Below are 13803 nucleotides of genomic sequence, written 5' to 3' on the forward strand. Positions count from 1 at the left end.
GAAACCAGAGTATTTTATAGGAAGTCTCTTCATACAACATGCATAACCTGATTATGGAATGAATCTATGTTCTGGTTTGGGCATTAAACTGAACCATAAACTAACAAAACAACTTGGGAACTCCAATCTACTAAAATGAACCAAGTTTAATTCTAACCATGGTTAGGATATTGAGGTTCTGTTAAATCTTTAAATGACAGGGTTAGGAGTATTGTGTCAACATAGCCACTTTAAACATAGTATTATGTCAAACATTGGAATTCAGCTCTCTCTATATCTTATATCTTATATATCTATTCCACTAATAGAAAACAAGACAAAAATGAAATTAATCAATACTGTATTAAAATTAAGTTAGGGCATTTCAGACAAATTCAAAGGAAAAGAAATTCCCCCTGGATTGCATTCAATTCCCAGGTTTACACAACCCATCAAACCATAATTTGGTTTGGTTTTGACTATTGGGATATATGAAGCCAGCCATTGTGGCTTGTATATTAGCCTAGATGTGTGTAAGTCATCAAATCTTGGTTAATGAAGGCTTAGGCTATTCCAGATAGTGTATTCTATTTCTTACATAAAATAAATGAATTTAGGATTGAAGTTCAAAATAGAATGTATGAATTCTATGTCTATAAGTAAATCAAAACTGCCATCTGGTGCCTGCATATGCTGGCTAGAAATTCTAGGAATTACACTGACATCCATCCCATCTGGCAGGCTCCAGGTTGGCAAAAGCTGCATGGAAATAGACAAGGGGGGACACATACTGAACACACTGAGACTGACACAGACCAAAGAGGTGGTGGTGGAAGAAGTCATCTAAACCAACATGTCTGTAGAAGAGTGAGCTCACCACCCAGAGTGAGTTGGCATTTGGGATCCATTTGGTGCTGTCTGGGAAGGAAGGTTCAAACAGCCCCAATTAAGTCTCCTTAATTGGAGAGTTTGTCCCATAAAATGGAATAGGAATCATGCATGTGTGGGAGCATGTGGAGAAAGGGGTGAAGCCAGCAAGGCAGCAGAAAAGCAGGAAAGGAAAACTTCCAACAACAAAGGCAAGCATCTCAGCTGCAGGCCCCAGTAAACAAGGAAAACTGCAAGCAGTGAAGTGAGAGTTGCAAAGCCCACATGGCCAGGCACAGAGCTCCACAAGTCGTCTTAAGAAAGGGAGAAATATGGGTGCTAGGGAGAGGGAGAGAAAAGGCCATTAGTAAATCTAGAGAAGAGTTGAAAAGGTTTTTCACGCAGATGGACTGAGATTGGCTACAAGAGCTGAAGAGGGGAAAAAGGAAAGACTTACAGAGCCAAGACATATTGTAGCTATGTTATAGTGTATAAACGGAGGCTAAAACACATGATGAACAGTTGCAGGAACTGGGCATGGCTAGTCTAGTGAAGAGGAGGACCAGGGAAGACATGATAACAGTGTTCCACTATTCGAGGGGCTGCCAGAGAGAGGAGGGGATCAAGCTATTTTCCAAAGCACCTGAAGGCCAGACAACTGAACAAGGAGAAATTCAACCTGGAAATAAGGAGAAATTTTCTGACAGTGAGAACAACCAACCAATGGAACAGAAGTTGCCTTCAGAAGTGTGGGAGCTTCATCACTGGAAGCTTTCAAGAAGAGACTGGACTGCCATCTGTCAGAAATGGTGTAGGATCTGCTTAGGCCCTGGGAGGGGGGGTTGGACTAGATGACCTACAATGTCCCATCCAACTCTGTTAATCTATATCTAAATAAATAAAAGCATAAAACTTAATTTATAGATTAAATGATATAGAAATAGTTGTATGTTTGGAGTAAGAGGAAGATGGTAGATTAAGACAGGTGGGAAAATGGAGGAAGCTTAGAAGCAGCATTAAGATTAGAAATAAGGAATAGTTTAATTTTGTATAGTAAAACCATTGGGGGGGGGCGAAGGGGGAAACAATTGCAATCTTGGTACCAGATTAAGAAAAACTCGAACAATGTCACACCTGTGTTTCCTTCTTTTATAGAACCCAGTTCTTTAATCTGAATTTAGGAACAGTTAAAATTGTCATATCTTCATAGAATAAAGATTACACACACACACACACACACACACACCATCCTTAAAATTAATCAAAGTTACTATCCTGCAACCAGTCAGTTTTTCTCTAGACATTTACTAAGGTACTTTTCCTGCCATCTGTGTGCGCTAGAGGGAAACTCCAGAATCCAGCCTGACCAATAGTGGCAGATATGGAGGGCACCTGGATGGTGAAGGCTGCTCTGGAGCCTGTGTCTTAATACTGCCAGTTCATTAATTTGAAAGGCAACCAATGGCACTATTATTTTATTTTATTTTATTTTATTTTATTTTATTATTTTATTTTATTTTATTTTATTTTATTTTATTATTTTATTTTTATTTTTATTTTATTTTATTATTTATTTCATCAAGCATGTATTTTATGACAGATACAAATGTAAACATAATTATAAATACATGAAAGGATATGAATAAAAGAAAACATTAGGACAGGGATGGTAGGCACGCTGGTGCGCTTATACATGCCCCTTACAGACCTCTTAGGAATGGGGTGAGGTCTATAGTAGACAGACTAAGGTTAAAGTTTTGGGGATTTGGGGAAGAAACCACAGAGTCAGGTAGTGCATTCCAGGCGTTGACAACTTTGTTACTGAAGTCGTATTTTCTGCAGTCTAGTTTGGATCGTTTTACCATGAGTTTGTATCTATTGTGTGCTCTTGTATTGTTTTGGTTGAGGCTGAAGTATTCATTGGCTGGTAGGACATTGTAGCAGATGATTTTATGTACTATGCTTAGGTCATTTGACAGTTGTCCCTGCAGGTCAGATTTATAGAACTAAATTGGAGCCCTCCAAAATTGGAGGCCGTTAAGTGGATCACTCCCATCCAAGTGGGATCAGTGGAGTTTGCCTGATAAGGGAAACCTGCAGTGGTCACCTTCTCACTCAGTCCAACCTGTTCACAGGGTGATTGTGAGAGAACCTAGGAAGAGGGTTGTATGCGCCTTGAGCTAACATTGAACAAAAGAAGGAGAGTCTTACTCCTGAATGATGTGTGGAAAGGAACACATTGAAATTCATCCAGACTCCCTTCTCTGCTAAGGCTGGAGATTAATCCAAGGGAAGTGATGGGGGGCAAGTGAAGAAAGACGCTGCATTTAGAGGAATTGGAGGGTGTTTTAGCCTGCAGTTGCTCCAGTCAATTTTTTTCCCAGTCCAAATTAGGGGACTAGTCGGGGTTCAGCTTCTGCCCTGATTTCCTGCAAAGTCCAAAGAACTCAGAGCCTTTGTGCTCCTTTTTATTGATTTATTTATTTTATTTGTCAAACACGTGTAAAATAACAGATATAAGTATAAACATGATTATGAATGAGCTGGGAACGACTAGCACATATATGTGAGGGGAACCTTTATCTTTTTAAATGGGGACAGTAGGACAGGGGCGGTAGGCACGTGGTTGCGCTTATGCACTCCCCTTACCGACCTCTTAGGAATGGGGTGAGGTCAACAGTCTAAGGTTAAAGTTATGGGGGTTTGGTGAAGTAACCAGAGTCAGGTAGTGCATTCCAGGCATTGACCACTCTGTTGTTGAAGTCATATTTTCTGCAATCGAGTTTGGAGCGGTTTACTTTAAGTTTTTTTTTTTTTTTAAAACAAACTTTTATTTTCATTTTCATTTTTTTGTTTTAAGGTTTACTTTAAGTTTGTTTCCTTATACAAGGTGCCTTGAAAAAAAACAAAAAAACACCCTTTTGCCTCCAGGAAAGAAAAATGTGGAGAAAGAAGGATCGCAGCGTTCACTAGAAAAGCCGGAGGGGAGAGAAATTGCAAAGAAAAAAGGAATAAACCTCCAGCAGGGGATAATCGGAGGATTCTTTCTCCATTGACCCCCGAACCAGAAGCCTCCGCCAACCTCAGGCCATCTGTCTGACACTTCCGGTGCGCTATCTAAGGCAGACGCCCAAATCCGACTTCGTTCTTTATTGCCCCGAGGGCCGAGGGCAATAAGCGAAGCTTCCCCGTGCAAGGAGATTGCAGTCTTCGTTGTTCAAGATGCCGCGCGTGGCCTTCCTAGAGAACGGCCGCTGCGGAGGCTCATTGCAAGGTGAGCTGAATCTGATTGTAGTCTAAGCCGGAAGTCCCAGACTGGAGCGATGCACAATACAGTGCATTGAAGCGATCTTTCTCGTCAGAAATCTAGACTGGGAAAGGCTCCCTTGGAATTATCTGATCTCACCCTCACATTGAAGCAGTTTAAGAGGGCTGGAGCCAAGACAAGATATACATCTGGAGCATTAGTCTTCTTTAAAGAGGGGCGCAGTGGCTTTCCCAAATGAGGCTTGATCTCCTTCATTGCAAGAAAGGAAGCTTAAATAGGAATCATGGGAAGGGTGCCCATTTTACACATTTGTGTTCTCCATGCTTTATTATGCCAGTGACCATGATCAGTGGGCAGCCACTCTTGATTTAAATAAACAGGCTAGCTGGCTAAATCCTAGGGTCCCTAGGGAGTTGGGCGGCATAGAAATATGATTAATTAAATAAATTAAATAAATTAAATAGTTTGCACTTGCATTTTATTTTTACACATACAAATATAAAAATAATCCAGGCGGGATATAAACAAACAAACAAACAAATATATAAATAAATATCCCTCACACTCACCTGTCCGCATATTCATTGTGGACCTCACTAATAAACGCTAGAGCACTGATACTTTAGTCATATCACCCTGCTGCATCTTGGTATCTAATGACTATAGGCCGTCACAATTTAAGGATTAATATTATATTATAGTTTAGGCCATGTTTTGTTTATGTGCAACAGATACATAGGATGCCAAATTACGAGTTTAACATAGATTTTATTATTTGATATTGTTTTATCATAGAACATTTATTTATTTATTTATTTATTTATTTATTTATTTATTTATCGTATTTCTATGCCTCCCACTCTCCGAGGACTCTGGGCAGCTTACACCAAAGACATTATACTAAATAGCATATTGCCCCCAACAATCTGGGTCCTCATTTTACCCACCTCAGAAGGATGGAAGGCTGAGTCAACCTTGAGCCGGTGAGATTTCATCCACTGATCTGCTGAACTAGCAGTCAGCTGAAGTAGCTGCAGTACTGCACTCTAACCACTGCGCCACCTCGGCTCCTTAACTAGATACTCTTTGAGCATTTTTAATTGTACTGGTCTTTGATTGTAATAAATATTTAATTTTATTTTATTTCATACCTCAGTCTCTGCCTGTCCAAATAGCACCGCCTGGTTTTTCTGCTGCCAATTTAGGAAGCTCCATAGTGATGTTGGAAGGTAAAAGCTTCCCTGAGAGCTCTGTTAGCCAGTCCACACATCAACCACAACCACCCCTGACCCACAGGTGAACTCAAAGAAATCACTTAAACTTTTCTGCCCAATTTCTGACAATTGACATAAGGAAATAAACCGATATCAGCAACACTAAAAAGTCGAATATGTTCTACCTTGACTTCAAGCAGGTGTCCTGTGCTCATTTACCTGGCTGTAGAACAGGCCAGAATTGTCTTCTAACAATGATGTTTTTATTTTATTTGTTCTGTCTTATTTAGGTGATAGACCAGCATAAAACTAATAAGATTGTGCTGTTGCAATTTCAACAGACAAAAAGGGACAGGGAGCCATGGTTTTTCTATATTCCATGTTGTAGAATGATATGGCTGATTAAAAACAAAATTATGTCCTCAGCCTTGCAAAGCCCCAAACCATCAACTATCAAGCTGTGGAATTCTAATACACAGAAGAGCAAATTAAATCATTTTTAAAATGTCTTGGATGTATTAGGAGTCCTGGTGGTGCAATGGTTAAAGTGCATTATTGCAGGCAAACAATCTGGAGTTAGAACTGATGGGGCTCAAGGTTGACTCATCCTTCCATCCTTCCGAGATTGGTAAAAGGAGAATCTAGATTGTTGGGGGCAGGGGTGAAATCCAGCAGGTTCTGACAGGTTCTGGAGAACTGGTAGTAGAAATATTGAGCAGTTTGGAGAATTGGCAACGGAAATTCAGAGAACCTGCACTTACCACCTCTGGCTGGCCCCAGAGTGGGGAGGGAATGGGGATTTTGCAGTATCCTTCCCCTGCCACTCCCACCAAGCCATGCCCACCAAGCTACACCACGCCCACCAAGCCATGCCCACAGAACCGATAGTAAAAAAAATTGGATTTCACCACTGGTTGGGGGCAATATGCAAGTAATGCTTTGACACTGTAAACCATCCAGAGAATGCTGTAAAGCACTGTGGGGGCAGTATATATACCTAAATGTTATTGCTCTTTCCCTCTGTATTTGCATGATACACCAAAGATTAAAGGGAGGCTAAAATGTGATTGGCTAGTTTATAACGGATGTGCAAATATTGTCCATCTAGATGTTTAATCTCAGTCAAATTTAAAATTGGTCTGGGGTTTTCTTGAATTGTCTTATGATTAACCCACCATTTATGCAAGTCTTGTACTCCTTGTTAAGGCACCCATTGAATTTTATACCTTTAATCAAATAAATAAATTGAATTCCTTGTCTAATGTATTGGTTTTGCTTGGTCTTCCTCATGTCTTCAGTGGCTAGCCAATCTTGGCTGATTTCAAAAAAGCTAAAAAGACTCAAAAGGTCTGTTAGGGTGTGTGTAAAAGCATTTGTTGCTTGCGCAACGAGCAGAGCAGAAAACACACAGGGAAGTAGATAAACGTACGGCTCTTGTGAGAAAAATACTTTATAGATAACAAGCAGTCTCGGTGTCAGTAAAACAGTCCAAGGTCATAAACAGTAATATCAGTCCAATAAGTATCTTCCCTTACCAAAGCAAACAGACTTTAGTAACTCTTGGTATACAGTACCATATAACAGACGCAGTAAGCAACAGTCAGGTATCAATCCGGTAGAACCAGAAAGACTCAGGAATACTCAGTAACACACAGGAAGACTCAGTAACACACAGGAAGAACGAACGCTTCTCTGTGCTGCTTATTTATGCACTGTAGCCTAATTACAGGGTTCAGCAAACCCTGATTACGTGGCTCAGTTGTTTCTTAAAGAAACAGATATATTGCCTGACCAACAAGTTAGGAGTAAGCTGCAAGCTGAACCTAACATTCTCCCCATTGGGCAGGACAATAAACACAATAGATATAGAAACAAAAACACACATCCAAATCATACATTGTACAGTGGTATCATTACATTTCAGATTCTTAATCCAAATCTTTCGCAACAATTGGTGTGTTTAATGGCACCTTGCGCCTTAGTAAAGTTATCGGCAATATTGTCCTCCGATGCGCAATATTCCAATATAATCATATTATCCTTAACACATTGCCGAACATTCAGATAACGTATATCAGTGTATTTAGTCCTTGTCTTTACTGCAAGATTCGTTGCCATTTTAATGGCTGCCTGGTTATCCTCATAAACCGTAATAGGATAGTCCATTTTGAATCCAATATCTTCCATCAACTGTTTATAATAAATCAGTTCAGTACATGTAAGTGATAGACAAGAAAATTCCGCTTCCATGGTAGACAAACTGATATGTTTCTGGCGAATTGATCTCCATCCAATCAGACAGTTATCCAACATGATTGCAATTCCAGACGTAGATTTTCTGGCAAAACTGGCATCAGCATATGCCTTTAACATCATATTGGCATTTGGTTCTAAATACATAGCAAAATGCAGTGTTCTCTTAAGATATCTAAGAACACGTTTAGCAGCCTGCCAATGCCTATCAGTAGGATCTGAACTATATTGTGCTAGTTGATTAACACTAAAAGCTATATCAGGCCGTGTCCAGTTGCTCAAATACGACAAACTGCCTATCAATGATTGATACAGTTCTTTACTAAACTGTGGACTCTGCACACTATCCTGTTGGAATTCTTGTGCCATAGGAGTCTTGGCAGGTTTACATAATTCCATCCCATATTTTTGTAACAATTTGCAGATCTTGTTGTATTGTGATAGTTTAAATCCTCTAGATGTTTTCAGGATATCCAGCCCTAGATAATGCCGTATATGTCCTAGATTTCTAAGTTTAAATTTTGTTTGCAACTGACCAATAATCTCTCTGGCCTCAGCGTCAGTTCTGGTAATTATGGCAATGTCGTCTGTAAAGAGTAACAAGAATGAAACACATCCATCCTGTTCTTTTTTAAACAGACATTTATCTGCTACGCCCTCATAGAACCCAATGTTATGTAATTCCTGCACTATACATTGGTTCCACTCGTAACCCGATTGCCTTAAACCGTATAGACTTTTTTGTAGCCTCCAACACTCAGTTCTATCCTGTGTATCATAACCAAGAGGTTTCTTCATATATATTGTATGCCTCAACGGAGCGTTCAAGTAAGCTGTTTCAACATCTAAATGAGTAATTGAGCATTTATGTCTAGCTGCCCAAACAAGCATCGTTCTCAAAGTGCTTGCTCGTAGACTTGGAGCAAAAACCTCATCATAGTCTCTATCTGTCTGTGAGAACCCTTGTGCAACAAGCCGAGCTTTATGGGTTACTACCCCATCAACACTTTTCTTTACCTTATAGACCCACCTACAGCCTATAAGTTTCTCATTTGGTGGTATCCTTACAACATCATAGACACCAAGCCTCTTCAATGAATCAATTTCTCTATCCATTGCCCCTTGCCAGGCTTTTTGCTCTTTTTCTGGATATAATGTTATATCATGATAACTGGATGGTTCGATATCTACTTGGCAAACCACTGGTGGATGCCAGTCCCTGGAAGATCGTCTAGGCATAACAGGACTAACATCAGGTATATTGGGTTCATCCTCCCCTAACCCTAATTCCTGTTCCTGTTCCTCAACTTTAATAGATGGTTTATCATCCATCTCAGATAAACTATCATCAGGAATATGGTCTACCTTAACATCAATATCTGTAAAACCATAGTCTGCTTTTTCTAACCTGTCCCAGCCTTCATGTTCTAGGAATTTAGCACTAGCGCTACACAAAACTTTTGTTGTTCCTTTTTCCCAGAACCTATAGGACCTATGGTTAGCCTCATAACCAACAAAAATCATTTTCTTTGCTCTCTGTTGGTCCTTCCTTCTCTGACTAACTGGTATATGCACCCAGGCTGGTGCACCAAAAGTATGAATATAACTTAAATCAGGCTTCCTGCCGTGCCATAAAGTAAAAGGTATTTCTCCTGTAGAGGAGTGCACCACATTATTCAAAATATGATTGGCACATAGTATTGCTTCTCCCCACAATTTATCAGGTAAACAAGCATCAACCAGCATAGTCCTGGTCATAGCCTGTAGGATCTGGCCTCTTCTTTCAATAAATGCATTATGTTCTGGCCGAAAAGGAGCAGAACGTTTATGCTGTATCCCAGCTTCCTTCAAAAACCTAGCCAACTGATGGTTAGTAAACTCAGTTCCATTATCAGTAACAATGCATTTCACCTTAAACTTCTGCTTCCGTTCAACAAAACGAAGCCAATTTGTGATACATTGGAACGTATCACTTTTGGACTTCATAAGGTAGCAAAAACCATATCTAGTAAAGTGATCAACTATACTCAAAATATAGCATGCTCCCCCTAAACTGGGTTTCTTTGGCCCTATTAAGTCTAAAAAGACTACCTCCAAAGGTTTAGTTGTTTTAAACCCATTGCAGCGGTTTGCAGGTGAAACTTTACTTTTATGCTGGTTACAAGTATTACAGTTTAGGTATTTGCTGCAAGCCCTTAACTTTATGCCTGTAGACTGCTTAACAGTCGAATGTAACAACCTGAAATTCAGATGACCAAGCCTTCTATGTAATAAATGTACGCATTCATCATGCGGCTTTACATTTCCAAATTTAGCTTTTGACTGAACTAACAGTAATGATTTATCCCTAATAACAAATAAGTCGTTTTCTAATTCTGCAGTAATTACAGTGCCATCACATTCCAGCAAACATTTGTTGTTTTTAAAAGGTCCATGGAAAATTACTGGAAAAAAATCCCAGAGATTATGGACTGAACTGGAAAACATCCTGAAAGTAAGCAGTGACAAAACACTTCCATATTATAATTAAGAAAATAATATCGATGTATTTGTGAGTTGAATTGGAATTGAAGGAGACTTTATTTTCACCTGTATAACCATTAAATACAATTTAACACAGTAGAGCCAATTTGGTCTAATAGACTATGGCTATAGAAAAGGAATTCCAGTTTTCTTGTCTTAGCAGAAGCACATATGATTTTTGTTGTTATTTCTTTACCTAGTAAATGTACTCTGAAACTAGGATTACTACTTGTTATATATACAATATATTTGGCTAAACGGAATCAAATAAATTTCCCGCTTTCTTTCCCTATCAAAGCAAGAATTCCAAAATTATATATTTTAAAAGATATAATTCAAAAGCTTAGATTTTCTACCAAAGGCCTGGGAGGTTGAGGGTTCAGCACAATATTTTAGCTGTTCCTAGCACAGCACTCTTCTGGATAAAGAGTTGTGATGTTGTTGCTGGGAATCTGTTGAAGCTACTCTCCCAGCTTAGGAGTCACAGCCCCGAGTTCTCTTACCATTAGCGGATCCACTTTGGCCTTTACTTTCCACTAGTTTTCTTCTTTCAGGCCTTGGTATTTCTCTAGTTTTTCATACTCCTTCCTGATGTTGCTGTCATTTGGCACCACTATATCTATCACCATCTCTGTTTTCTTATCCTTGTCTACTACCACAATATCTGGATTGGCCAATACCCATCTCTCTGTCTGTCTGCCTGGATCTGAAAGTCCTACAGAATCTTTGCCCTCTTATTCTCCACTATCTTCTGCTTGACCTTCTTCCTGTCACAGGCATTCTTTCAGCAGCTGATTTTTGGGTGCCATCTTACTGATGTACACTTGAATGCTTTAGGTGTCATCCAAGACAGGAGCTTTGACCCTCACCAACCCCATCATCCTCTTTCTGATTGGTGCACAGTCTCCAGATAGTGTGCTAAAGGGGTGGCAGTGATGTTCCAGCTTCAAGTGTTGGCTCTACATCCAGTTGTTCTTCCAGATCTTCTTGGGTCCAAGATGTAATGTAGGTCTATCTCAAATTGAAAGAGAGCAGCTTGCTCTTCACTGTGTTGAAGCATTGAGTAAACTACCTGTTTCTTAGTGTGGCTTCGGTCCAGTCAAAGTTTCCTTCATATGTTTCATATGTCATTAGTTCTTACTGTGGTAATAGCATTCCATCCATTCAAGGTTCTCATGTCTGTTCCAGTAGCCCAATTGTCAGTTTGTCCTGGTTCCCCAACATGCGATGCAGACTTCCCAAAGATACTTTTTCAAAAGGCAACTGGACTTCCTTTGTTTTTCCTTGAAGGCGTTTCGCTTTTCATCCAAGAAGCTTCTTCAGTTCTTGGATGAGAAGCGAAACGTCTTCAAGGAAAAACAAAGAAAGTCCAGTTGCCTTTTGAAAAAGCACTTTTGGGACAACTGTGACCTGGATGACTGAGATTTTTCATAGATATCTGGTGCAGACCTTATTTATTTATTTATTTATTTTATTTTATTTTGTCGTGTATGTATTAGATAATATATATAAGTATACGCATGAATTGAATACATAAAATGAATACAGTTAAAGGGAATATTAGGACAGGGACAGTAGGCACATTGGTGCTCTTATGCACGCCCCTTACAGATCTCTTAGGAATGGGGTGAGGTTGTTAGAGAAAATTTATTTCTCTATAGCTGTGCCTATTAATGGATTTTGGAATGGACAGATACATAAGCCAATCAGAGGGCAGCTAATATGTTTGAATCTCCAGGGTCCTACCCTAACTGTCATAGTTAGCAGTATAAAAGGAGATGCTTGTCAGAAACTCTTTGCTCTTCGATCTTCGCTCGTCTTAGCTATTTGTTCTTAGGTCTTATGTCTTAACTCTTCTAGTATCTTCCATTAAACAACTGTGAGCAGTTTGGAAGTCTGTTAGAAGAGCAGTTCTGGTGGTTTATAATAATATTTCTTCTGAGGAAGAATAGCCATAGATAACATAGCTTAGAGAGAATAGATATAGATATAGATATATAGCTGACAGGATAATTAATCATAGTAACTAAGTGCTGTTTATTAATTGTATAGATATTGTTATGTTTTTATTATGTAAATAAAAACATTTACTGTTAAATGATTTAAAGGCTCATTTGTTAAAGTAGAAATTCATAGAGACAAAGGTTCACGGTTCATTGATTTTATTAATCTCCACAACAGAGGTCAACAGTAGCCAGTCTAAGGTTAAAATTTTGGGGGTTTTGGGATGAAACCACAGAGTCAGGTAGTGCATTCCTGGCATTGACTACTCTGTTGCTGAAGTCATATTTTCTGCAATTGAGTTTGGAGCGATTCACTTTAAATTTGTATCTATTGTGTGCTTGTGTATTGTTGTGGTTGAAGCTGAAGCAGTCAGCTACTGAAGCAGTAGCCAGTCTAAGGTTAAAATTTTGGGGGGGGTTGGGATGTTAATCCAGGTGACATCTGAGCTGGCATGACTTGCTTTGTGTACCCCTCGTATTTGAGGTAGGCAGGCAAAGTGTGAGGTTCTTTGCACAAGGACCCCTACTAGTAAGGTAGGTAGTGACTAGGATTAGAACTCCAGTCTCCCACATCTTTAAGCACTATGCTTATATATAACAGGGTTTCTATTTTTTTCTCCATCGGCACATTGACATTGATGGAAGTTATGCATATGTGTTAAAGGAAGAAAAGAGCTTGAGATTCTTTTATCAACATTTACTTAAGATCAAAGAAAGGCTCTTAAAAGACAAGCCAGATGGCACTTTGTTTGTGTTTTATCCAATGGGACAATGAGAATAGGGACAGATATTTGGCAGCATTGAATTGGGCACCTAAGCAAGCAAATTATCTTTCAAGAAGAAAATGTAGCCTCTCTTCTCTGTCGTTAGAAGCGTACAGTAGTATGGCTCTTGGATGCATTGCTTACTTTGGTTTTGGAAGAAAAGCATTCCAGACTGTGAAATACAAGGACTGTTTAGTTTTATGCAAACGTTGTGTATGTCTGTGTAAGGGTGTGTGGGTGTAGAGAGACAGAGAGAAAAGAAGAAAGAGAGAATGCGAATGTATCAGCAAGTGCTACAGTTTTTCGATAGAACATGAAAATATGCAAAAAAAATTCCCCACAATCTCAAGTAGCATCTGATGGATTAACCTCTGCATAATAAAGCCAAAGAATCTTTGATCTTCCTGTAACTGGTTTGATATGTTATGATATAAAGAACCCAGATATGTTGGAGGTGCTTCCTGCTTTTGAACAATGACCATTTGTGAGCATTTGAGGCAGGAGTGCACAACTTGAAGGTTCAGGCTTGAGGGGCAGTTTTCAGAGTCACTTTTCCTTGTTTGTAATATTTAAAAGTAACAACCTGGGGGAGGGGTATTATTAAGTTTGCGGGGTATAATATGAACAGTACTTAGTTGAATTTTAATTAAATGTAGATAAATTCACATTTTATTTGTGTCTCAACCCTGACTCAGATTTGTCTTGATCTCACCATTGACTTCTTGGAGCGTTGCTTTTGTAAGTCACTCAACAAGACTAAGTGCAGCCTCAGCTTATAAAAAGTTGTGAACCCCAGTCGAAAGACTGTTGGTCACTTCATTGTTTGCTTCACCTTCCTTTAAAAGGCAGCCGAGCATCATTAATGGGCATGCATTGAATTCCATTGCAAAGCCTACCTGTATTTCTTTTCCTTTCCTCCCCGCTCCCTTCTA

General features: G+C 39.3%; 1 long non-coding RNA gene across 1 annotated transcript; it reads left to right on the forward strand.

Annotated features, from left to right (window-relative positions):
* Positions 1 to 3592: 3592 nt before the first annotated feature.
* LOC148116806 (uncharacterized) lies at positions 3593 to 11192 on the forward strand. Its single transcript, XR_015731374.1, has 3 exons — positions 3593 to 4120; positions 6627 to 6675; positions 10011 to 11192. It is a non-coding gene; the product is annotated as an uncharacterized LOC148116806 (long non-coding RNA).
* Positions 11193 to 13803: the final 2611 nt, after the last annotated feature.

This window comes from Pantherophis guttatus, chromosome 1 (genome assembly GCF_059756535.1).
Source record: "Pantherophis guttatus breed Tessera chromosome 1, ASM5975653v1, whole genome shotgun sequence".
Lineage (NCBI taxonomy): Eukaryota > Metazoa > Chordata > Lepidosauria > Squamata > Colubridae > Pantherophis > Pantherophis guttatus.